The sequence below is a fragment of the Engystomops pustulosus genome, chromosome 3, assembly GCF_040894005.1.
Source record: "Engystomops pustulosus chromosome 3, aEngPut4.maternal, whole genome shotgun sequence".
NCBI lineage: Eukaryota > Metazoa > Chordata > Amphibia > Anura > Leptodactylidae > Engystomops > Engystomops pustulosus.
In genome coordinates this window covers 4137085-4164432 of record NC_092413.1, presented here as the reverse complement: position 1 = coordinate 4164432, position 27348 = coordinate 4137085, and positions in this window count along the sequence as shown.

Below are 27348 nucleotides of genomic sequence, written 5' to 3'. Positions count from 1 at the left end.
ACAGCCGCTCCCTTTAAACATATTAGAAAGTGAATGGGAAATAATAAAACATATTCCTGCCCCTGGGGTCCCAGAGGAGCCTCCGAGTACTCGGATCTGGTTCTGGAAGCAGAATATTTGTTGTGAATTAACCCTTCCCTGCCCTGACCCTCAGATCCGTGTGGCTTGTGATTAAACGTTCATTGATGGGGATATCAGTGGTGTTGGGATCCTGCTGTAATGACCTCTCTGGACTCTGTATAATGGTAACTTTTGCTCGTTTCGGGAAGATTTAGATTCTTTGTTGTGTAATCCGCCCTGCCCCGGTCAGAGCCACTCGTAGCCCAGCCAGCGACTCCATGAACTTTGTTATAGTCATTGCTCTGTTTACTACTCAAGAAGACAAGAAAGTTCATCATGTTCCCTCCTGTCTCCTGAGACTCTTCTGTTTTCATTAGATCTACTCTACGGCCAAGGAGTATGAATTCCTCTACTGCAGAGGAGCGTAGTCCAGGACTGGAGCCGCGTCACATCTCATCCAACGGATTATGGGGGGATCTAGGAAGAGGGAGTCGTAAATGTCACGAAAAACATCAGTCAGAGCTGTAATTTGGGATCCATGGTCCAGTATTAGGAGTCTCCATTGATATAGTTGGGTGTTCATCCATCCAGGTGAGATTCCGGAAGACAAGTTATATTCTACATTCAGATGAAGAGCAGAGTCATGGTCGTTGGTTATTGTGTGTCCTTTCTTACTATTTCTCTTGGCACCATGAATCAGGAGACGACCTGCTTTGATTAAAGAAAACAGGATTTAGTGATACATAGCGATACATGTGTCTCCGTACAGCCATCTGATGGTGCTGATGTGAGCTGCAGCCTCTCAAGGGTTCTGCTTTCACGTCACAATAATGTATTCACACGTATTGGGAAATGTTGGAGTCTTTAATGGGGTTTCCCCACTTATTACACTTTCAAGGATACTTGTGTGGTTTGCTGGAGGTCACTGTCCTGTAAACCTCGTTGAAGTGAGATGTTGCCACCAGTGCTCCATCCTTTTGGAACCATTATGGGGTTATACACGTCATTACTGGTGTCACCATTTTAAGAGACTTGTCAAGGCTCACTGGACTGAAGTGAAGAGTTCCTCCATTTCCCACTAAGTACACTGCTTGGATCCGGCTATGGCTGTTCAAAGGCCGCATGACGTGAAAGTACCTCCATCGATCTCATATTGATCTGAAGAATTGGTGATAGATTTCTGATGATAGGGTTGAACATTCCTGTTTTATTCAACAAGGAGACATGTAGAATGGGTTCTGGATATGTACGTCGCGAGGAGATGTTTCTTCTTGAAAAGCCTTGGCTCCTTGGATCTGTTCTCCGGCTAGTAGGAGGGATCTTGGAGAAGTCAGACACATTGGACCTGGGTTATAATAAAGAGGATAGCTCCACCCCATCAGTTGTGGCCTCTTGTTGCCCCACGCTCTCTGTTCACTCTGATCATTACAATCCATTGGACCAAGGATCTTTTTGCCCACTGCTGTTGAATTGGGTTTCTTTACCCAAAAGACTAGTGTTGGCCACATAGCAGTCTCCAAAATACTTGCCTAACCTTTAATTATGTGGATATCCTCCTAGTGTTCTTCTGATAGTCATCATGATCATAAAGTTGGCCAGATTCTGTTATTCTTCAACATCTGACGAATGACGCTTGACCAAACATCTGGTGAGGCAGTCGTGGAGAAATCAGTCCATTTGACCTACCTTAGTCTATCGTATATATGGCCATCCCAATGGATGCTCCCGGCCTCCCTGCTGCCCTTCAGGCTCTCGATAGATGACTCAGCTCTATAGATATGAGCGTTTAGTCAGCTGCCTCATGGATGACTGGGTATTTGGATCCATGGCCAATGAGCCGAGACCTAAACAGCATAAGAGCTTTTCATCCATGTAAACGTTTCTCCCGGCAGTTGGGTAACTTTGTGCAAGTTGTTTGTAGAGACCGACTTTCATCTATTGTGTGCTGGATGGATGGAGGCATCTCCTTCTCCTCTGCTAGTAGTCCCATCCATGCCCAGCGTGAATCTAGTTACATAAATCAACATAAAGGACTCTCCCAGCCTAAATGTCCGGGATATCCATGGAAATATCTGCAGGACTTACACCTGAGAAGAATGGGGCGAGATAGAAAGTAGCCAGAAAGTTACTTATATCTTGTCTGTGGCTATGGGGGGCCGAGGGGAAGCTGGGGAAGTCTCTTCAGTTCACTCTTATCTCGGAGGCCTCTACATCATGATGGTGATTCCCGGGGTTGTACTGTGGGGTTAAGGTTCATCTTGGAAGGATTCATGGTAATTATCATTGCGCTCGGAGATTATGGATCTACATGGAAGATCCTGGCAATTGTCAGTACACTATGAGGTTAAGGGTCTCCATGGTAGGCAACATGGTAACTGTTCTTGCACTATGATGTTGGGGTTCCCTTTTGGAAAACACTTGGGGTTGGGGTCATATCCACATGAGGTTGGGATTTCATTGTGTAGCTCTTTGTGGAAACTTGTATGACAATAATGAAGGAACTGTGGAAATATATGTGGTGGGGCTCTACATGACAGCAGACGGGGCTCCACAGAAATGTACAGAATAAGAACTCTCCTTGTAAAGTCAGATATAGAGATATTTTGGGTTATTATACAACCGTCACCCTTAGTCATTGTTCTTGGGGATGAGTGAGGATGTGATGAGGGTTATTGTCCTTTGATACCAGGTGGATGCACAGTGAGGCTTATGTTATATTGTTTTCATTGACCATCAGCCAGTGTGACCACCTGTATAACAGCAGAAGTTCTGGCTATTGCTGGAGTATATCAGCAGTGATATGAGAGGAGCCATTGCTGCTGCTACTAATCTGGGAAGGGTATTAGGCCATTTTAAACTCCTCTGTCCATTTCTTCGGACCCCTCTGTAAGGCCACGTCCACAAATTGCGTTGTGAGGATTGTGGAGTCCCCATAAACATTGCCACATCATCCTGTCCTCTCTCTAATAGTAGGTCCGGCCAGTCATGAAGGAAGAAGTGCAGTATGTGATATGTGTATATGATTTATGGTTGGGTTCACATAGTTTTATTCTTGTGTTTTGTTACATTTTTTTAGCCTTTTTTGAATCACAGGGGAAAATGCATCACTGAAAAAGGCAAAATACTTGTGTTCCTTAATTGTTGTAATAAAAAGCACATTCTTAATATGCATTTCAGCTGTGAATGAATGACCATAAAACTGCGAACCAGAGGTCAGAACAGCTGAAACTCATAGTAAGACAGCATCGTCATAACCACAATCAGAGAGGCCTGGGATTAAAGAGGCTTCATTTAAGAAAAATAACAAAACAAAGCAAAAACACCACCAAAAAGCACAGGGTGAACCAAGCCCCAGGCAGGGGCCACATCTATGGCTGTAACTCCTGCCCGCATCTTATTCATTCGCATTGCTTTACAGCAGGATGCAGATCTTCAGTGGATGATTGGTGCTTCAAGAAATGGAGAGCTTTTGGTAATTTGCTTTCTCATACCCCCCCCATCTGTCGCAAATCCAGCAGGACAGTCCCAGTTTTTGTGCTCTGTCTCGCCCAGCATAAGGTATGGGCCAGTACATCAATTCTGTCGGCATCCTGTGGACAGAGCTGACTAAGGTGATAATGCGCCTCCCCTACTACTACTGAATGGAGCAGAGCCGGCAGCTCCCTGCACTATCCCTGCGCCTCCTTTCCTACTAATGAATGGAGCAGAGCCGGCAGCTCCCTGCACTATCCCTGCGCCTCCCCTACTACTACTGAATGGAGCAGAGCCGGCAGCTCCCTGCACTATCCCTGCCCCTACCCTCCTACTACTGAATGGAGCAGAGCCGGCAGCTCCCTGCACTATCCCTGCCCCTACCCTCCTACTACTGAATGGAGCAGAGCCGGCAGCTCCCTGCACTATCCCTGCGCCTCCTCTCCTACTACTGAATGTAGCAGAGCCGGCAGCTCCCTGCACTATCCCTGCCCCTACCCTCCTACTACAGAATGTAGCAGAGCCGGCAGCTCCCTGCACTATCCCTGCCCCTACCCTACTACTACTGAATGTAGCAGAGCCGGCCGCTCCCTGCACTATCCCTGCCCCTACCCTCCTACTACTGAATGGAGCAGTGCCGGCAGCTCCCTGCACTAACCCTGCCCCTACCCTCCTACTACTGAATGTAGCAGAGCCGGCAGCTCCCTGCACTATCCCTGCCCCTACCCTCCTACTACTGAATGTAGCAGAGCCGGCCGCTCCCTGCACTATCCCTGCCCCTACCCTCCTACTACTGAATGGAGCAGTGCCGGCAGCTCCCTGCACTATCCCTGCGCCTCCCCTCCTACTACTGAATGGAGCAGAGCCGGCAGCTCCCTGCACTATCCCTGCCCCTACCCTACTACTACTGAATGGAGCAGAGCCGGCAGCTCCCTGCACTATCCCTGCGCCTCCCCTCCTACTACTGAATGGAGCAGAGCCGGCAGCTCCCTGCACTATCCCTGCCCCTACCCTACTACTACTGAATGGAGCAGAGCCGGCAGCTCCCTGCACTATCCCTGCGCCTACCCTCCTATTACTGAATGGAGCAGAGCCGGCAGCTTCCTGCACTATCCCTGCGCCTCCTCTACTACTACTGAATGTAGCAGAGCCGGCGGCTCCCTGCACTATCCCTGCCCCTACCCTCCTACTACTGAATGGAGCAGAGCCGGCAGCTTCCTGCACTATCCCTGCCCCTACCCTCCTACTACTGAATGTAGCAGAGCCGGCAGCTCCCTGCACTATCCCTGCCCCTACCCTCCTACTACTGAATGTAGCAGAGCCGGCAGCTCCCTGCACTATCCCCGCACCTCCCCTACTACTACTGAATGTAGCAGAGCCGGCAGCTCCCTGCACTATCCCTGCCCCTACCCTCCTACTACTGAATGTAGCAGAGCCGGCAGCTCCCTGCACTATCCCTGCCCCTACCCTCCTACTACTGAATGTAGCAGAGCCGGCAGCTCCCTGCACTATCCCTGCCCCTACCCTCCTACTACTGAATGTAGCAGAGCCGGCAGCTTCCTGCACTATCCCTGCCCCTACCCTCCTACTACTGAATATAGCAGAGCCGGCAGCTCCCTGCACTATCCCTGCCCCTACCCTCCTACTACTGAATGTAGCAGAGCCGGCAGCTCCCTGCACTATCCCTGCCCCTACCCTCCTACTACTGAATGTAGCAGAGCCGGCAGCTTCCTGCACTATCCCTGCGCCTCCTCTACTACTACTGAATGGAGCAGAGCCGGCAGCTCCCTGCACTATCCCCGCGCCTCCCCTACTACTACTGAATGGAGCAGAGCCGGCAGCTTCCTGCACTATCCCCGCACCTCCCCTACTACTACTGAATGTAGCAGAGCCGGCAGCTCCCTGCACTATCCCTGCCCCTAACCTCCTACTACTGAATGTAGCAGAGCCGGCAGCTCCCTGCACTATCCCTGCCCCTACCCTCCTACTACTGAATGTAGCAGAGCCGGCAGCTCCCTGCACTATCCCTGCCCCTACCCTCCTACTACTGAATGTAGCAGAGCCGGCAGCTCTCTGCACTATCCCTGCCCCTACCCTCCTACTACTGAATGTAGCAGAGCCGGCAGCTCCCTGCACTATCCCTGCCCCTACCCTCCTACTACTGAATGTAGCAGAGCCGGCAGCTCCCTGCACTATCCCTGCCCCTACCCTCCTACTACTGAATGTAGCAGAGCCGGCAGCTCCCTGCACTATCCCTGCCCCTACCCTCCTACTACTGAATGTAGCAGAGCCGGCAGCTTCCTGCACTATCCCTGCGCCTCCTCTATTACTACTGATTGTAGCAGAGCCGACAGCTCCCTGCACTATCCCCGCGCCTCCTCTACTACTACTGAATGGAGCAGAGCCGGCAGCTCCCTGCACTATCCCCGGGCCTCCCCTACTACTACTGAATGTAGCAGAGCCGACAGCTCCCTGCACTATCCCCGCGCCTCCTCTACTACTACTGAATGGAGCAGTGCCGGCCGCTCCCTGCACTATCCCTGCCCCTACCCTCCTACTACTGAATGGAGCAGAGCCGGCAGCTCCCTGCACTATCCCCACGCCTCCCCTACTACTACTGAATGTAGCAGAGCCGGCAGCTCTCTGCACTATCCCTGCCCCTACCCTCCTACTACTGAATGGAGCAGAGCCGGCAGCTCCCTGCACTATCCCCACGCCTCCCCTACTACTACTGAATGTAGCAGAGCCGGCAGCTCCCTGCACTATCCCTGCCCCTACCCTACTACTACTGAATGTAGCAGAGCCGGCAGCTCCCTGCACTATCCCTGCGCCTCCTCTACTACTACTGAATGTAGCAGAGCCGGCAGCTCCCTGCACTATCCCTGCCCCTACCCTCCTACTACTGAATGTAGCAGAGCCGGCAGCTCCCTGCACTATCCCTGCGCCTCCTCTCCTATTACTGAATGTAGCAGAGCCGGCAGCTCCCTGCACTATCCCTGCGCCTCCTCTCCTATTACTGAATGTAGCAGAGCCGGCAGCTCCCTTCACTATCTCTGCACCTCCTCTTCTATTACTGCATGTAGAAAGGCGGGCGAGGGAAGAGCAGATAGCGCTTGTAGAGTAGCATTGCTGTAGCTTGTGGTGGTAATTAGAAGGATTGGGGAGAGGCTCACCAGATTGGGTTGTGCTATGTTAGGCGTAACTCTATTGGGCGTGTTGTTGATGCCAAATTCTGACCCTACCATCCGAATGTCGCAGCAGAAATCGAGACTCATCAGACCAGGCAACGTTTTTCCAATCTTCTACTGTCCAATTTCGATGAGCTTATGCAAATTGTAGCCTCAGTTTCCTGTTCTTAGCTGAAAGGAGTGGCACCCGGTGTGGTCTTCTGCTGCTGTAGCCCATCTGCCTCAAAGTTGGACGTACTGTGCGTTCAGAGATGCTCTTCTGTCTCCCTTGGTTGTAACGGGTGGCGATTTGAGTCACTGTTGCCTTTCTATCAGCTGGAACCAGTCTGCCCATTCTCCTCTGACCTCTGGCATCAACAAGGCATTTCCGCCCACAGAACTGCTGCTCCCTGGATGTTTTTTCTTTTTCGGACCATTCTCTGTAAACCCTAGAGATGGTTGTGCGTGAAAATCCCAGTAGATCAGCAGTTTGTGAAATACTCAGACCAGCCCTTCTGGCACCAACAACCATGCCACGTTCAAAGGCCTCAAATCACCTTTCTTCCCCATACTGATGCTCGGGAGAACTGCAGGAGATTGTCTTGACCATGTCTACATGCCTAAATGCACTGAGCTGCCGCCATGTGATTGGCTGATTAGAAATTAAGTGTTAACGAGCAGTTGGACAGGTGTACCTAATAAAGTGGCCAGTGAGTGTATATATAACATAGACCTGGTATACACGGCCTCAGGAATCGTATACTAGCAGAAGTGTATACATATATATATATAACATAGTATATACAGCCACATGCAGGGGACACAACTATTCCAGGAACAGGTGAAGAATTCACATTTAATAAGTTTTCTCAATTAAAACAAGAAGCCAAAACAAATCTCCGGGTAATTGCTGGAGTCAGGATGAGACGGCAGAATTCCCAGTGTCCTGAGCGCCTCCTCCGTGATGTAACAACGTCTCCCCAGCAATTAGGATAAAGGGAACTGCGGATGAGTCACCTTATAACCCGTCACATGGTGCCCCCGGTGGGGTAGTAACAGCAGCCGTGCCCCACCCGCACCTTATGTAATCAGGAGGTAACATCATCCTGCTCTATGGATGGGCCACGCTCCAGGACACAAGCAGGTATCATGTATCACCAATAGTGGAGCCGGCTCCGGGCACATGTAACAACAGCCAACCGGCTGCTCCCACACCAAGCGGCATGAAGAGTGCGAGCGAACGCTCACGTTTTCTTCTTCCTGGTGCATGTAAGTGCATTGTCCGTGTATAATGTGCTGTGCGGGGAGTCACTAAGATCCTGCACCCGATATCCTGCATGTGTCGCTTCCCCGCTCAGGTCCCTGGAGTTCACCTTCTTCTTCCTGGTGCATGTAAGTGCATTGTCCATGTATAATGTGCTGTGCGGGGAGTCACTAAGATCCTGCGCCCGATATCCTGCATGTGTCGCTTCCCCGCTCAGGTCCCCGGAGTTCACCTTCTTCTTCCTGGTGCATGTAAGTGCATTGTCTGTGTATAATGCGCTGTGCAGGGAGTCACTAAGATCCTGCGCCCGATATCCTGCATGTGTCACTTCCCCGCTCAGGTCCCCAGAGTTCACCTTCTTCTCCCTGGTGCATGTAAGTGCATTGTCCGTGTATAATGCGCTGTGCGGGGAGTCACTAAGATCCTGCGCCTGATATCCTGCATGTGTCACTTCCCCGCTCAGGTCCCCGGAGTTCACCTTCTTCTTCCTGGTGCATGTAAGTGCATTGTCCGTGTATAATGCGCTGTTCAGGGAGTCACATGGTGGCAGTTCAGCTGCGCCACAATGGGAAAGAAAAAAAGAGAAATAACACATTGGTGCAGGTTTTATATCTGGTCTGCAACAGGTTTTTACATTCTATACATATAAATACTCGTGGAAACTGACTGCAGATGGATTTATGTTCCGTTTCTGACAGTTTTGTGTTGCGGCTGCAATGGGCACCGGTCTTTATGAATCAGGAGCACGCTGCACGTGCCCGAACGCACTGAGACAAACCGCGCGTATGTATAGCTACAGCCATACAGTGATACAAATATACACGAGGGACATTATCACCGGCCACCCGTGGACTCGTGCAGGTCGCTGTTTTCTCTCCTGCAGGAGTAACTTTGGCTCGGGTCGTCTCTGATGACTTAATTCTTGCAGTTCTCTTCCTCATGTTCCTTGATGTTCTCTTCTCCCAGCAGAAGGTGAGGACACAGATGACATCTTGACGTTTTGGTGACTCCCAGCGGTTCTGACTGATGTCCATAATTTGCAGAGGTTCTAGTTGTCCATGTTCTGGATGCAGTCCATGATTCCATGATGTCTTGGTTGTCCGACTTTCTGTAGTTTATAATTTCTGGATGTTTTGGCTGATGTCCAGCGTTCCCTGGTGCCCTGACTGTTGTGTCGGATTTTCTGGTTATTGTACATTGTGCCTTCCGAGAGCAAAGAGGCAGGGAGACACCATGGTCGCTCCCGACAACCGGGCCGGGTGCTAACCGTAGGAATGTGGTGCGTCTTCGGTGGCGTGGCAGTGATGTGTGTCCCCCTCGGGCACGGGTAGTTGAGCTGCTGCTGAAGATGGACTTCAAGGCGGCTGACATCTTTGCCTTGATCCATCCCTATGGTACATCTGAGTTTGATATCAGCTTTGTTCGGCCGGAGGGGCTTGAGCTCTTCTGGTCCAACTATGAGCTGAGATACAACGAGCCCGAGTGGCGGGACTTTGCTGTGCAAGCAGTGTCCCGCCAGAGCGAACTCAAGAAAGTGACCGTTCTTACCCGTAACAAATCATTATCTTGCTTTGACATCGTTATGGAGAGGTACTGGGAGTACCCGAGAAAAATCGAGACGAGTATGGTATCTGGTCAGGGGCCTGGTCCTTCATGGTGAAGTTGAGGCGTTCAGGTAACTCAGTCGCCCACATCCCTTCATCAGCCTTCCTGGGGAGGGATCGGATCCTGATCTTCTACCGGGGGCAGCCTAAGCTGTGTCACAGGTGCGGTGACCCCACACATTTCAGCGCAAACTGCACCGTGCAGAAGTGTGCGTTGTGTGGGGGTGTCGGCCATCTCGCTGCATCCTGTACAGGGCAGATTAGGTGTAACCTGTGTGGTGATCTCGGTCACCCGTACAGTCGTTGTCCTCTTCCCTTCGCTAATGCGGGCTCAGCCTCAGCGGATGAAAGCCATGAGGCTGAATCTGCTGGGGAGGGGACAAGCAGAGGCGGAGGAATGGAGGAGCCAGGGAAGAAAGACAGGAAAAAGACGCCTGCCCAGCTAAGGCGTCTAGAGAAGCGTCAACAGGAGAGAGAGCGGGGGGAGTCTCGGGCTGCTGGGACAACCTCTGGCGCTGTCCTGGAGACCACACCTGTCGCTGAGGCCCCAGGGGATGATGTACTGGATGAGGAGGTCAGGAGGATCGAGAGAGAGGAAGGTGCCACGTCCTCAGACTCCTCCCATTATGAGAGTATGGACGAGGATAATAGGGCGTGGCTAGAGGAAAAGCGTAAGCGTGGCGCCAAAAAGAAGCAAAAGGGTAAAAAGAAGGGAGGTGTAAGATCTTCTCCCTCCCTGACTAAGGTACCCAAGGAAGGTGCAACCGACCCCCCGCTGGTCGAACTTTCAAATCGATTCCTGGCCCTGGATGGAGCCTCTCCTGCCGATGGAGGGGCTGAGGGTGAAGGGCCAGAGGTGGCGGAGCCTGCAGGGGGTGCCGAGTCTCCCCCTGGGGAGTCAGGGTCCTCAGGAGGGGAGACTGGCCCAGAGTCTGGAGACGAGGATGAGGAGGCAGGTCCTGGATCTCAATTAGTCTCTCCTGGAAGAAGCGGAGATCAGACAATTCTTTGAGGACTTTCTTCAGAGCCAGGTACCATTGCTGGGCCTTTGTAGCAGTAAGTCAGAGTGGTGGGAGATGCTCAAGAAAAGGGTGGCGAGATTCTTCCGCCAGCTCTCGAGCCTCAGGAGCCTGGACAGGTACCGCCTGTATCAGGGCCTGAGGAGGAAACTCCAGCATCTCGTCTCGACTGGAGGTAGTCGTGAGGACATCTCCAGAGTGAAATCCTTGCTGAAGAGGTGTCAGTACGATAGACACGCATCTTTGGTTTTTGAGAGGGATTACGGGAAATACCGCTCGCCCGACCCTTACAGAAACTGCAAGATGTCAGTGAATGGTAAAGTTGTCACAGGACTGGTTGACAGTACGGGATCCCTGAAAAGGTCCAGATCAGGGATCCTGGAGGTCGTCAGATCCTTCTACTCGCACCTCTTGGGCAGGAAGGATCTAGATCGGGATGTGATGTCGGCTTTCCTGGCTGAAACTGTCCCTGAGCCAGGAGTAGACCCTTCTCTTGATGTTTTGACAGAGATGATCAGGGAAGAGGAAGTCAGCCGGGGGATTGAAGGGCTCGCCCTCCAGAAATCGCCAGGTCCGGATGGCTTAACATCTGAGTTTTATAAGACCTTTAAGGACGCCTTGGTTCCCCTCTTGACTGAGGTATATAATGAGTGTCTTTCCTCAGGCGCTCTGCCGAAGTCAATGAGGAGGTCTGCCCTGATCATTCTGTCAAAGGGTATGGAGTGGGCGCTTCCATCCATTGGCCCAGGTTGGCTGGTCTCTCCTATGCAGAGTGGGCCTATGGAGCATTCAGAGGCCTGGGTGGCCGGGACCGCTGAACGTTTTTCCTAGTTAGTCTAGTGGTCAGGTACCACAAGTGGAACGCACGGTGCTTAGTATCAACGCAGCGTAAAATCCTCCCAGTGGATGAGGTGGTTAGGAACATTCTGGGTGACATGGTGAAGGTGCGCTCTCTGGAGTATGAGAGGCTGGGCACGGGGAGGACCTCTCTCCTTAGTGTCCCTTAGTCTGTCCTCTCCCCCCTGGTGAAGGTGCGCTCTCTGGAGTATGAGGGGCTGGGCACGGGGAGGGCCTCTCTCCTTAGTGTCCCTTAGTCTGTCCTCTCCCTCCTGGTGAAGGTGCGCTCTCTGGAGTATGATGGGCTGGGCACGGGGAGGGCCTCTCTCCTTAGTGTCCCTTAGTCTGTCCTCTCCCCCCTGGTGATGGTGCGCTCTCTGGAGTATGAGAGGCTGGGCACGGGGAGGGCCTCTCTCCTAAGTGCCCCTTAGTCTGTCCTCTCCTCCTGGTGAAGGTGCGCTCTCTGGAGTATGAGAGGCTGGGCACGGGGAGGGCCTCTCTCCTTAGTGTCCCTTAGTCAGTCCTCTCTCCCCTGGTGAAGGTGCACTCTCTGGAGTATGAGAGGCTGGGCACGGGGAGGGCCTCTCTCCTTAGTGTCCCTTAGTCTGTCCTCTCCCTCCTGGTGAAGGTGCGCTCTCTGGAGTATGAGAGGCTGGGCATGGGGAGGACCTCTCTCCTTAGTGTCCCTTAGTCTGTCCTCTCCTCCTGGTGAAGGTGCGCTTTCTGGAGTATGAGAGGCTGGGCACGGGGAGGGCCTCTCTCCTTAGTGTCCCTTAGTCTGTCCTCTCCCTCCTGGTGAAGGTGTGCTCTCTGGAGTATGAGAGGCTGGGCACGGGGAGGACCTCTCTCCTTAGTATCCCTTAGTCTGTCCTCTCCCCCCTGGTGAAGGTGCGCTCTCTGGAGTATGAGAGGCTGGGCACGGGGAGGGCCTCTCTCCTTAGTGTCCCTTAGTCTGTCCTGTCCCCTCCTGGTGAAGGTGCGCTCTCTGGAGTATGAGAGGCTGGGCACGGGGAGGACCTCTCTCCTTAGTGTCCCTTAGTCTGTCCTCTCCCCTCCTGGTGAAGGTGCGCTCTCTGGAGTATGAGAGGCTGGGCACGGGGAGGGCCTCTCTCCTTAGTGTCCCTTAGTCTGTCCTCTCCCCCCTGGTAAAGGTGCGCTCTCTGGAGTATGAGAGGCTGGGCACGGGGAGGACCTCTCTCCTTAGTGTCCCTTAGTCTGTCCTCTCCCTCCTGGTGAAGTTGCGCTCTCTGGAGTATGAGAGGCTGGGCACGGGGAGGGCCTCTCTCCTTAGTGTCCCTTAGTCTGTCCTCTTCCTCCTGGTGAAGGTGCGCTCTCTGGAGTATGAGAGGCTGGGCACGGGGAGGGACTCTCTCCTTAGTGTCCCTTAGTCTGTCCTCTCCTTCCTGGTGAAGGTGCGCTCTCTGGAGTATGAGAGGCTGGGCACGGGGAGGGCCTCTCTCCTTAGTGCCCCTTAGTCTGTCCTCTCCCCTCCTGGTGAAGGTGTGCTCTCTGGAGTATGAGAGGCTGGGCACGGGGAGGACCTCTCTCCTTAGTGTCCCTTAGTCTGTCCTCTCCCTCCTGGTGAAGGTGCGCTCTCTGGAGTATGAGAGGCTGGGCACGGGGAGGGCCTCTCTCCTTAGTGTCCCTTAGTCTGTCCTCTCCCCCCTGGTGATGGTGCGCTCTCTGGAGTATGAGAGGCTGGGCACGGGGAGGACCTCTCTCCTTAGTGTCCCTTAGTCTGTCCTCTCCCTCCTGGTGAAGGTGCGCTCTCTGGAGTATGAGAGTCTGGGCATGGGGAGGGCCTCTCTCCTTAGTGTCCCTTAGTCTGTCCTCTTCCTCCTGGTGAAGGTGCGCTCTCTGGAGTATGAGAGGCTGGGCACGTGGAGGGCCTCTCTCCTTAGTGCCCCTTAGTCTGTCCTCTCCCCTCCTGGTGAAGGTGCGCTCTCTGGAGTATGAGAGGCTGGGCACGGGGAGGACCTCTCTCCTTAGTGTCCCTTAGTCTGTCCTCTCCCTCCTGGTGAAGGTGCGCTCTCTGGAGTATGAGAGGCTGGGCACAGGGAGGACCTGTCTCCTTAGTGTCCCTTAGTCTGTCCTCTAACCCCTGGTGAAGGTGCGCTCTCTGGAGTATGAGAGGCTGGGCACGGGGAGGACCTCTCTCCTTAGTGTCCCTTAGTCTGTACTCTCCCCCCTGGTGAAGGTGCGCTCTCTGGAGTATGAGAGGCTGGGCACGGGGAGGGCCTCTCTCCTTAGTGCCCCTTAGTCTGTACTCTCCCCTCCTGGTGAAGGTGTGCTCTCTGGAGTATGAGAGGCTGGGCACGGGGAGGACCTCTCTCCTTAGTGCCCCTTAGTCTGTCCCCTACCCCCTGGTGAAGGTGCGCTCTCTGGAGTATGAGAGGCTGGGCACGGGGAGGGCCTCTCTTCTTAGTGTCCCTTAGTCTGTCCTCTCCCTCCTGGTGAAGGTGCGCTCTCTGGAGTATGAGAGGCTGGGCACGAGGAGACCTCTCTCCTTAGTGTCCCTTAGTCTGTCCTCTCCCTTCTGGTGAAGGTGCGCTCTCTGGAGTATGAGAGGCTGGGCACGGGGAGGACCTCTCTCCTTAGTGTCCCTTAGTCTGTCCTCCCCCCCCTGGTGAAGGTGCGCTCTCTGGAGTATGAGAGGCTGGGCTCGGTTAGGACCTCTCTCCTTAGTGTCCCTTAGTCTGTCCTCTAACCCCTGGTGAAGGTGCGCTCTCTGGAGTATGAGAGGCTGGGCACGGGGAGGACCTCTCTCCTTAGTGTCCCTTAGTCTGTACTCTCCCCCCTGGTGAAGGTGCGCTCTCTGGAGTATGAGAGGCTGGGCACGGGGAGGGCCTCTCTCCTTAGTGCCCCTTAGTCTGTACTCTCCCCTCCTGGTGAAGGTGTGCTCTCTGGAGTATGAGAGGCTGGGCACGGGGAGGACCTCTCTCCTTAGTGCCCCTTAGTCTGTCCCCTACCCCCTGGTGAAGGTGCGCTCTCTGGAGTATGAGAGGCTGGGCACGGGGAGGGCCTCTCTTCTTAGTGTCCCTTAGTCTGTCCTCTCCCTCCTGGTGAAGGTGCGCTCTCTGGAGTATGAGAGGCTGGGCACGAGGAGACCTCTCTCCTTAGTGTCCCTTAGTCTGTCCTCTCCCTCCTGGTGAAGGTGCGCTCTCTGGAGTATGAGAGGCTGGGCATGGGGAGGACCTCTCTCCTTAGTGTCCCTTAGTCTGTCCTCTCCTCCTGGTGAAGGTGCGCTTTCTGGAGTATGAGAGGCTGGGCACGGGGAGGGCCTCTCTCCTTAGTGTCCCTTAGTCTGTCCTCTCCCTCCTGGTGAAGGTGTGCTCTCTGGAGTATGAGAGGCTGGGCACGGGGAGGACCTCTCTCCTTAGTATCCCTTAGTCTGTCCTCTCCCCCCTGGTGAAGGTGCGCTCTCTGGAGTATGAGAGGCTGGGCACGGGGAGGGCCTCTCTCCTTAGTGTCCCTTAGTCTGTCCTGTCCCCTCCTGGTGAAGGTGCGCTCTCTGGAGTATGAGAGGCTGGGCACGGGGAGGACCTCTCTCCTTAGTGTCCCTTAGTCTGTCCTCTCCCCTCCTGGTGAAGGTGCGCTCTCTGGAGTATGAGAGGCTGGGCACGGGGAGGGCCTCTCTCCTTAGTGTCCCTTAGTCTGTCCTCTCCCCCCTGGTAAAGGTGCGCTCTCTGGAGTATGAGAGGCTGGGCACGGGGAGGACCTCTCTCCTTAGTGTCCCTTAGTCTGTCCTCTCCCTCCTGGTGAAGTTGCGCTCTCTGGAGTATGAGAGGCTGGGCACGGGGAGGGCCTCTCTCCTTAGTGTCCCTTAGTCTGTCCTCTTCCTCCTGGTGAAGGTGCGCTCTCTGGAGTATGAGAGGCTGGGCACGGGGAGGGACTCTCTCCTTAGTGTCCCTTAGTCTGTCCTCTCCTTCCTGGTGAAGGTGCGCTCTCTGGAGTATGAGAGGCTGGGCACGGGGAGGGCCTCTCTCCTTAGTGCCCCTTAGTCTGTCCTCTCCCCTCCTGGTGAAGGTGTGCTCTCTGGAGTATGAGAGGCTGGGCACGGGGAGGACCTCTCTCCTTAGTGTCCCTTAGTCTGTCCTCTCCCTCCTGGTGAAGGTGCGCTCTCTGGAGTATGAGAGGCTGGGCACGGGGAGGGCCTCTCTCCTTAGTGTCCCTTAGTCTGTCCTCTCCCCCCTGGTGATGGTGCGCTCTCTGGAGTATGAGAGGCTGGGCACGGGGAGGACCTCTCTCCTTAGTGTCCCTTAGTCTGTCCTCTCCCTCCTGGTGAAGGTGCGCTCTCTGGAGTATGAGAGTCTGGGCATGGGGAGGGCCTCTCTCCTTAGTGTCCCTTAGTCTGTCCTCTTCCTCCTGGTGAAGGTGCGCTCTCTGGAGTATGAGAGGCTGGGCACGTGGAGGGCCTCTCTCCTTAGTGCCCCTTAGTCTGTCCTCTCCCCTCCTGGTGAAGGTGCGCTCTCTGGAGTATGAGAGGCTGGGCACGGGGAGGACCTCTCTCCTTAGTGTCCCTTAGTCTGTCCTCTCCCTCCTGGTGAAGGTGCGCTCTCTGGAGTATGAGAGGCTGGGCACAGGGAGGACCTGTCTCCTTAGTGTCCCTTAGTCTGTCCTCTAACCCCTGGTGAAGGTGCGCTCTCTGGAGTATGAGAGGCTGGGCACGGGGAGGACCTCTCTCCTTAGTGTCCCTTAGTCTGTACTCTCCCCCCTGGTGAAGGTGCGCTCTCTGGAGTATGAGAGGCTGGGCACGGGGAGGGCCTCTCTCCTTAGTGCCCCTTAGTCTGTACTCTCCCCTCCTGGTGAAGGTGTGCTCTCTGGAGTATGAGAGGCTGGGCACGGGGAGGACCTCTCTCCTTAGTGCCCCTTAGTCTGTCCCCTACCCCCTGGTGAAGGTGCGCTCTCTGGAGTATGAGAGGCTGGGCACGGGGAGGGCCTCTCTTCTTAGTGTCCCTTAGTCTGTCCTCTCCCTCCTGGTGAAGGTGCGCTCTCTGGAGTATGAGAGGCTGGGCACGAGGAGACCTCTCTCCTTAGTGTCCCTTAGTCTGTCCTCTCCCTTCTGGTGAAGGTGCGCTCTCTGGAGTATGAGAGGCTGGGCACGGGGAGGACCTCTCTCCTTAGTGTCCCTTAGTCTGTCCTCCCCCCCCTGGTGAAGGTGCGCTCTCTGGAGTATGAGAGGCTGGGCTCGGTTAGGACCTCTCTCCTTAGTGTCCCTTAGTCTGTCCTCTAACCCCTGGTGAAGGTGCGCTCTCTGGAGTATGAGAGGCTGGGCACGGGGAGGACCTCTCTCCTTAGTGTCCCTTAGTCTGTACTCTCCCCCCTGGTGAAGGTGCGCTCTCTGGAGTATGAGAGGCTGGGCACGGGGAGGGCCTCTCTCCTTAGTGCCCCTTAGTCTGTACTCTCCCCTCCTGGTGAAGGTGTGCTCTCTGGAGTATGAGAGGCTGGGCACGGGGAGGACCTCTCTCCTTAGTGCCCCTTAGTCTGTCCCCTACCCCCTGGTGAAGGTGCGCTCTCTGGAGTATGAGAGGCTGGGCACGGGGAGGGCCTCTCTTCTTAGTGTCCCTTAGTCTGTCCTCTCCCTCCTGGTGAAGGTGCGCTCTCTGGAGTATGAGAGGCTGGGCACGAGGAGACCTCTCTCCTTAGTGTCCCTTAGTCTGTCCTCTCCCTCCTGGTGAAGGTGCGCTCTCTGGAGTATGAGAGGCTGGGCACGGGGAGGACCTCTCTCCTTAGTGTCCCTTAGTCTGTCCTCCCCCCCCTGGTGAAGGTGCGCTCTCTGGAGTATGAGAGGCTGGGCTCGGTTAGGACCTCTCTCCTTAGTGTCCCTTAGTCTGTCCTCTCCCCTCCTGGTGAAGGTGCGCTCTCTGGAGTATGAGAGGCTGGGCACGGGGAGGACCTCTCTCCTTAGTGTCCCTTAGTCTGTCCTCTCCCCCCTGGTGAAGGTGCGCTCTCTGGAGTATGAGAGGCTGGGCACGGGGAGGACCTCTCTCCTTAGTGCCCCTTAGTCTGTCCTCTCCCCCCTGGTGAAGGTGCGCTCTCTGGAGTATGAGAGGCTGGGCACGGGGAGGGCCTCTCTCCTTAGTGTCCCTTAGTCTGTCCTCTCCCTCCTGGTGAAGGTGCGCTCTCTGGAGTATGAGAGGCTGGGCACGGGGAGGACCTCTCTCCTTAGTGTCCCTTAGTCTGTCCTCTCCCCCCTGGTGAAGGTGCGCTCTCTGGAGTATGAGAGGCTGGGCATGGGGAGGACCTCTCTCCTTAGTGTCCCTTAGTCTGTCCTCTCCCCCCTGGTGAAGGTGCGCTCTCTGGAGTATGAGAGGCTGGGCATGGGGAGGACCTCTCTCCTTAGTGTCCCTTAGTCTGTCCTCTCCTGTTGAAGGTGCGCTCTCTGGAGTATGAGAGGCTGGGCATGTGGAGGGCCTCTCTCCTTAGTGTCCCTTAGTCTGTCCTCTCCCCTCCTGGTGAAGGTGCGCTCTCTGGAGTATGAGAGTCTGGGCACGGGGAGGACCTCTCTCCTTAGTGTCCCTTAGTCTGTCCTCTCCCCCCTGGTGAAGGTGCGCTCTCTGGAGTATGAGAGGCTGGGCACGGGGAGGGCCTCTCTCCTTTGGAGGGGGTTCTCCTTTAGTGTCCCTTAGTCTGTCATCTCCGCTCCTGGTGTTGGGCTGATGCTGCACTGTAGATTTTTGTTTTGTGTTCTGAGGTTATAGTGATGTTGGGCTGCAGGTGCCGAACCTGGGCTTTATGTGGTTTTGGTTTGTTATATGTTGATATGTTTAATGTGTTTGTATCTTGTGTACAGTGTGTATATAGTTATATGTAGTTATAGTTAATGTGTTTATAGGTTGGTTGGTTTTGGGGTGTTGGTGTTAGGGTGTTAGGTTGGGAGGGGGGTGGACGGGACTTGGACTGTACGATCCTGGGCACTGGTCTGGACTATATAGCGCAAACTTTGGGCATTAGACCAGTGTCTGGGGGGAGGGTGATGGGGATTTAGTTATATTTAATACTATTTCTGTTTATGTGTATTTTATCTCTGTGTTGTTTAGTTTCGTTGATGGGACTTTATGTTTAGGTGTCCGCTGTGTTATGACTTGATTTATGTTTATTATTGTTTTTCATTTTTATATAAAATCTCCCGGATGTGGCTCAGGATCAGGGCAGGTCATGACATGTTTTTGGAGATTCCCTGTATTCCATATAATAGGGATGATCCTGGTCTTCTGATGATTGGGTCACTGACCAGTACATGTGACATGTATGAGGATGTTGGGGTTCTGGATGATGATGTTCTCTGCGCTGCAGTTACTTTCCTCGGATGATTTGCAGTTATGAATAATATAATATTTCTTCGGCTGCTCTCATGTAATATTCAATATATATCCATCCACAGGAGCCACAGAGGCATCTGAGCCCCAGTCCTGCAGCACCCCCTGCTGCCTGTGTCCTGTCCTGCAGGCCCCCTGCTGCCTGTGTCCTGTCCTGCAGGCCCCCTGCCACCTGTGTCCTGTCCTGCAGGCCCCCTGCTGCCTGTGTCCTGTCCTGCAGGCCCCCTGCTGCCTGTGTCCTGTCCTGCAGGCCCCCTGCTGCCTGTGTCCTGTCCTGCAGGCCCCCTGCCGCCTGTGTCCTGTCCTGCAGGCCCCCTGCTGCCTGTGTCCTGTCCTGCAGGCCCCCTGCTGCCTGTGTCCTGTCCTGCAGGCCCCCTGCTGCCTGTGTCCTGTCCTGCAGGCCCCCTGCCGCCTGTGTCCTGTCCTGCAGGCCCCCTGCTGCCTGTGTCCTGTCCTGCAGGCCCCCTGCTGCCTGTGTCCTGTCCTGCAGGCCCCCTGCTGCCTGTGTCCTGTCCTGCAGGCCCCCTGCTGCCTGTGTCCTGTCCTGCAGGCCCCCTGCCGCCTGTGTCCCGTCCTGGGAAAGAATATGCAAGCAATAGGGAATCCATGTCCTGCTATAAGTTATGGGTCTTAGGAGACCCCATAGAGATCCGTAGGAAATCGGTGCAGAACTTTGTTGCATTTATTCCAGTGCGGTTCTGGTAAATTCTCCCTAGACCGGACTTCATAGATGGGATGTGACTGGGCCCTTACAGCTGTGTTCAGGCTGCAGACAGTTAACCTGGAGCCTTGTGGCCCCTCCATGCGTCGTCTCTGCAGAGATATCAATCAATCCAGCGGCGCCATCATCGCTGTCATCACAAAACACAGTCTTCCCCATCCAAGATGAAATCGGAGCCCCCACTGACGGGACCTGCTTGTTATGGAAGCTGCGGCGGCCCCTTATCTTCTCCGGAGGCTTTGATCCATTATGTGGGTATTTCTCCGACCAGAACCTGCGCACACGAGGGGCTCGAATACAGGGGACTCCAAAACAGGCACAACCCATGGACCTTCTGTCATCTCCACACAGGGACCAGCGGATGAAGCTTCACCATATTGGACCCCACAAGGACTTGCATCATGATACTGGCACCGGACGCTTCTGAGGCTCCAACATCAGGCGCAGCGGGGGCTGGGGGGCAGTGGTGGAGAAAACGCTCAGCAACAATCTCAGAGGGTGTTCTGATCTGAGATCTACAAATATTTTGGAGGGATATGAATGTGTTTCAGGGTCTGTATTGTGGAGAATACATTCAGGGGTCGTTATTAGATTGGTCTGGGGTCTGTATTGTGGACTATACATTCAGGGGTTGTTATTAGATTGGTCTGGGGTCTGTATTGTGGACAATACATTCAGGGGTCGTTATTAGATTGGTCTGGGGTCTGTATTGTGGACAATACATTCAGGGGTCGTTATTAGATTGGTCTGGGGTCTGTATTGTGGACAATACATTCAGGGGTCGTTATTAGATTGGTCTGGGGTCTGTATTGTTGACAATACATTCAGGGGTCGTTAATAGATTGGTCTGGGGTCTGTATTGTGGACAATACATTCAGGGGTCATTATTAGATTGGTCTGGGGTCTGTATTGTGGACAATACATTCAGGGGTTGTTATTAGATTGGTCTGGGGTCTGTATTGTGGACTATACATTCAGGGGTCGTTATTAGATTGGTCTGGGGTCTGTATTGTGGAGAATACATTCTTGGGCTGTTTTATAGATTGGTCTGGGCTCTGTATTGTGGACAATACATTCAGGGGTCGTTATTAGATTGGTCTGGGGTCTGTATTGTGGACAATACATTCAGGGGTCGTTATTAGATTGGTCTGGGGTCTGTATTGTCAACAATACATTCAGGAGTCATTATTAGATTGGTCTGGGTACTGTATTGTGGACAATACATTCAGGGATCGTTATTAGATTGGTCTGGGGTCTGTATTGTCAACAATACATTCAGGAGTCATTATTAGATTGGTCTGGGTACTGTATTGTGGACAATACATTCAGGGGTCGTTATTAGATTGGTCTGGGGTCCGTATTGTCAACAATACATTCAGGAGTCATTATTAGATTGGTCTGGGGTCTGTATTCTCAACAATACATTCAGGAGTCATTATTAGATTGGTCTGGGGTCTGTATTGTGGACAATACATTCAGGGGTCGTTATTAGATTGGTCTGGGGTCTGTATTGTGGAGAATACATTATTGGGCTGTTTTATAGATTGGTCTGGGGTCTGTATTGTGGACAATACATTCAGGGGTCGTTATTAGATTGGTCTGGGGTCTGTATTGTGGACTATACATTCAGGGGTTGTTATTAGATTGGTCTGGGGTCTGTATTGTGGAGAATACATTCTTGGGCTGTTTTATAGATTGGTCTGGGCTCTGTATTGTGGACAATACATTCAGGGGTCGTTATTAGATTGGTCTGGGGTCTGTATTGTGGACAATACATTCAGGGGTCGTTATTAGATTGGTCTGGGGTCTGTATTGTGGACAATACATTCAGGGGTCGTTATTAGATTGGTCTGGGGTCTGTATTGTGGACAATACATTCAGGGGTCGTTATTAGATTGGTCTGGGGTCTGTATTGTCAACAATACATTCAGGAGTCATTATTAGATTGGTCTGGGTACTGTATTGTGGACAATACATTCAGGGATCGTTATTAGATTGGTCTGGGGTCTGTATTGTCAACAATACATTCAGGAGTCATTATTAGATTGGTCTGGGTACTGTATTGTGGACAATACATTCAGGGGTCGTTATTAGATTGGTCTGGGGTCCGTATTGTCAACAATACATTCAGGAGTCATTATTAGATTGGTCTGGGGTCTGTATTGTCAACAATACATTCAGGAGTCATTATTAGATTGGTCTGGGTACTGTATTGTGGACAATACATTCAGGGATCGTTATTAGATTGGTCTGGGGTCTGTATTGTCAACAATACATTCAGGAGTCATTATTAGATTGGTCTGGGTACTGTATTGTGGACAATACATTCAGGGATCGTTATTAGATTGGTCTGGGGTCTGTATTGTCAACAATACATTCAGGAGTCATTATTAGATTGGTCTGGGTACTGTATTGTGGACAATACATTCAGGGATCGTTATTAGATTGGTCTGGGGTCCGTATTGTCAACAATACATTCAGGAGTCATTATTAGATTGGTCTGGGGTCTGTATTGTCAACAATACATTCAGGAGTCATTATTAGATTGGTCTGGGGTCTGTATTGTAGACAATACATTCAGGGGTCGTTATTAGATTGGTCTGGGGTCTGTATTGTGGAGAATACATTATTGGGCTGTTTTATAGATTGGTCTGGGGTCTGTATTGTGGACAATACATTCAGGGGTCGTTATTAGATTGGTCTGGGGTCTGTATTGTGGACTATACATTCAGGGGTTGTTATTAGATTGGTCTGGGGTCTGTATTGTGGAGAATACATTCTTGGGCTGTTTTATAGATTGGTCTGGGCTCTGTATTGTGGACAATACATTCAGGGGTCGTTATTAGATTGGTCTGGGGTCTGTATTGTGGACAATACATTCAGGGGTCGTTATTAGATTGGTCTGGGGTCTGTATTGTGGACAATACATTCAGGGGTCGTTATTAGATTGGTCTGGGGTCTGTATTGTGGACAATACATTCAGGGGTCGTTATTAGATTGGTCTGGGGTCTGTATTGTCAACAATACATTCAGGAGTCATTATTAGATTGGTCTGGGTACTGTATTGTGGACAATACATTCAGGGATCGTTATTAGATTGGTCTGGGGTCTGTATTGTCAACAATACATTCAGGAGTCATTATTAGATTGGTCTGGGTACTGTATTGTGGACAATACATTCAGGGATCGTTATTAGATTGGTCTGGGGTCTGTATTGTCAACAATACATTCAGGAGTCATTATTAGATTGGTCTGGGTACTGTATTGTGGACAATACATTCAGGGATCGTTATTAGATTGGTCTGGGGTCCGTATTGTCAACAATACATTCAGGAGTCATTATTAGATTGGTCTGGGGTCTGTATTGTCAACAATACATTCAGGAGTCATTATTAGATTGGTCTGGGGTCTGTATTGTGGACAATACATTCAGGGGTCGTTATTAGATTGGTCTGGGGTCTGTATTGTGGAGAATACATTATTGGGCTGTTTTATAGATTGGTCTGGGGTCTGTATTGTGGACAATACATTCAGGGGTCGTTATTAGATTGGTCTGGGGTCTGTATTGTGGACTATACATTCAGGGGTTGTTATTAGATTGGTCTGGGGTCTGTATTGTGGAGAATACATTCTTGGGCTGTTTTATAGATTGGTCTGGGCTCTGTATTGTGGACAATACATTCAGGGGTCGTTATTAGATTGGTCTGGGGTCTGTATTGTGGACAATACATTCAGGGGTCGTTATTAGATTGGTCTGGGGTCTGTATTGTGGACAATACATTCAGGGGTCGTTATTAGATTGGTCTGGGGTCTGTATTGTGGACAATACATTCAGGGGTCGTTATTAGATTGGTCTGGGGTCTGTATTGTCAACAATACATTCAGGAGTCATTATTAGATTGGTCTGGGTACTGTATTGTGGACAATACATTCAGGGATCGTTATTAGATTGGTCTGGGGTCTGTATTGTCAACAATACATTCAGGAGTCATTATTAGATTGGTCTGGGTACTGTATTGTGGACAATATATTCAGGGGTCGTTATTAGATTGGTCTGGGGTCCGTATTGTCAACAATACATTCAGGAGTCATTATTAGATTGGTCTTGGGTCTGTATTGTCAACAATACATTCAGGAGTCATTATTAGATTGGTCTGGGGTCTGTATTGTGGACAATACATTCAGGGGTCGTTATTAGATTGGTCTGGGGTCTGTATTGTGGAGAATACATTATTGGGCTGTTTTATAGATTGGTCTGGGGTCTGTATTGTGGACAATACATTCAGGGGTCGTTATTAGATTGGTCTGGGGTCTGTATTGTGGACTATACATTCAGGGGTTGTTATTAGATTGGTCTGGGGTCTGTATTGTGGAGAATACATTCTTGGGCTGTTTTATAGATTGGTCTGGGGTCTGTATTGTGGACAATACATTCAGGGGTCGTTATTAGATTGGTCTGGGGTCTGTATTGTGGACTATACATTCAGGGGTTGTTATTAGATTGGTCTGGGGTCTGTATTGTGGACAATACATTCAGGGGTCGATATTAGATTGGTCTGGGGTCTGTATTGTGGACAATACATTCAGGGGTCGTTATTAGATTGGTCTGGGGTCTGTATTGTGAAGAATACATTCAGGGGTCGTTATTAGATTGGTCTGGGGTCTGTATTGTGGACAATACATTCAGGGGTCGTTATTAGATTGGTCTGGGGTCTGTATTGTGGACTATACATTCTTGGGCTGTTTTATAGATTGGTCTGGGGTCTGTATTGTGGAGAATACATTCTTGGGCTGTTTTATAGATTGGTCTGGGGTCTGTATTGTGGAGAATACATTCTTGGGCTGTTTTATAGATTGGTCTGGGGTCTGTATTGTTGACAATACATTCAGGGGTCGTTATTAGATTGGTCTGGGGTCTGTATTGTGGACAATACATTCAGGAGTCATTATTAGATTGGTCTGGGGTCTGTATTGTGGACAATACATTCAGGGGTCGTTATTAGATTGGTCTGGGGTCTGTATTGTGGACAATACATTCAGGGGTCGTTATTAGATTGGTCTGGGGTCTGTATTGTGGACAATACATTCAGGAGTCGTAATTAGATTGGTCTGGGGTCTGTATTGTGGACAATACATTCAGGGGTTGTTATTAGATTGGTCTGGGGTCTGTATTGTGAACAATACATTCAAGAGTCGTTATTAGATTGGTCTGGGGTCTGTATTATGGACAATACATTAAGGGTTGTTATTAGATTGGTCTGGGGTCTGTATTGTGGACAATACATTCAGGAGTCGTTATTAGATTGGTCTGGGGTCTGTATTGTGGACAATTCATTCAGGGGTCGTAATTAGATTGGTCTGGGGTCTGTATTGTGAATAATACGTTCAGGGGTCGTAATTAGATTGGTCTGGGGTCTGTATTGTGGAAAATACGTTCAGGCGTTGTTATTAGATTGGTCTGGGGTCTGTATTGTGGACAATACGTTCAGGGGTTGTTATTAGATTGGTCTGGGGTCTGTATTGTGGACAATACATTCAGGGGTCGTAATAAGATTGGTCTGGGGTCTGTATTGTGGACAATACATTCAGTGGTCGTTATTAGAGTGGTCTGGGGTCTGTATTGTGGACAATACGTTCAGGGGTTGTTATTAGATTGGTCTGGGGTCTGTATTGTGGACAATACATTCAGAGGTTGTTATTAGATTGGTCTGGGGTCTGTATTGTGGAGAATAAGTTCAGGGGTCGTTATTAGATTTGTCTGGGGTGTGTATTGTGGAGAATACGTTCAGGGGTCGTTATTAGATTGGTCTGGGGTCTGTATTGTGGAGAATACGTTCAGGGGTTGTTATTAGATTGGTCTGGGGTCTGTTTTGTAGACAATACATTCAGGGGTCGTTATTAGATTGGTCTGGGGTCTGTATTGTGGACAATACATTCAGGGGTCGTTATTAGATTGGTCTGGGGTCTGTATTGTGGACAATACATTCAGGGGTCGTTATTAGATTGGTCTGGGGTCTGTATTGTGGACAATACATTCAGGAGTAATTATTAGATTGGTCTGGGGTCTGTATTGTGGACAATACATTCAGGGGTCGTTATTAGATTGGTCTGGGGTCTGTATTGTGGACTATACATTCAGGGGTCGTTATTAGATTGGTCTGGGGTCTGTATTGTGGACTATACATTCAGGGGTCATTATTAGATTGGTCTGGGGTCTGTATTGTGGAGAATACATTCTTGGGCTGTTTTATAGATTGGTCTGGGGTCTGTATTGTGGACAATACGTTCAGGGGTTGTTATTAGATTGGTCTGGAGTCTGTATTGTGGACAATACGTTCAGAGGTTGTTATTAGATTGGTCTGGGGTCTGTATTGTGGAGAAAAAGTTCAGGGGTCGTTATTAGATTGGTCTGGGGTCTGTATTGTGGAGAATACGTTCAGGGGTTGTTATTAGATTGGTCTGGGGTCTGTTTTGTGGACAATACATTCAGGGGTCGTTATTAGATTGGTCTGGGGTCTGTATTGTGGACAATACATTCAGGGGTCGTTATTAGATTGGTCTGGGGTCTGTATTGTGGACAATACATTCAGGGGTTGTTATTAGATTGGTCTGGGGTCTGTATTGTGGACTAAACATTCAGGGGTCGTTATTAGATTGGTCTGGGGTCTGTATTGTGGAGAATACATTCTTGGGCTGTTTTATAGATTGGTCTGGGGTCTGTATTGTGGACAATACGTTCAGGGGTTGTTATTAGATTGGTCTGGGGTCTGTATTGTGGACAATACGTTCAGAGGTTGTTATTAGATTGGTCTGGGGTCTGTATTGTGGAGAATACGTTCAGGGGTCGTTATTAGATTGGTCTGGGGTCTGTATTGTGGAGAATACGTTCAGGGGTTGTTATTAGATTGGTCTGGGGTCTGTTTTGTGGACAATACATTCAGGGGTCGTTATTAGATTGGTCTGGGGTCTGTATTGTGGACAATACATTCAGGGGTCGTTATTAGATTGGTCTGGGGTCTGTATTGTGGACAATACATTCAGGGGTTGTTATTAGATTGGTCTGGGGTCTGTATTGTGGACAATACATTCAGGGGTCGTTATTAGATTGGTCTGGGGTCTGTATTGTGGACAATACATTCAGGGGTTGTTATTAGATTGGTCTGAGGTCTGTATTGTGGACAATACATTCAGGGGTCGTTATTAGATTGGTCTGGGGTCTGTATTGTGGACAATACATTCAGGGGTTGTTATTAGATTGGTCTGGGGTCTGTATTGTGGACAATACATTCAGGGGTCGTTATTAGATTGGTCTGGGGTCTGTATTGTGGACAATACATTCAGGAGTCATTATTAGATTGGTCTGGGGTCTGTATTGTGGAGTATACATTCAGGGGTCGTTATTAGATTGGTCTGGGGTCTGTATTGTGGACTATACATTCTTGGGCTGTTTTATAGATTGGTCTGGGGTCTGTATTGTGGACAATACGTTCAGGGGTTGTTATTAGATTGGTCTGGGGTCTGTATTGTGGAGTATACATTCAGGGGTCGTTATTAGATTGGTCTGGGGTCTGTATTGTGGAGTATACATTCAGGGGTCGTTATTAGATTGGTCTGGGGTCTGTATTGTGGACAATACATTCAGGGGTTGTTATTAGATTGGTCTGGGGTCTGTATTGTGGACAATACATTCAGGGGTCATTATTAGATTGGTCTGGGGTCTGTATTGTGGAGAATACATTCTTGGGCTGTTTTATAGATTGGTCTGGGGTCTGTATTGTGGACAATACGTTCAGGGGTTGTTATTAGATTGGTCTGGGGTCTGTATTGTGGACAATACGTTCAGAGGTTGTTATTAGATTGGTCTGGGGTCTGTATTGTGGAGAATA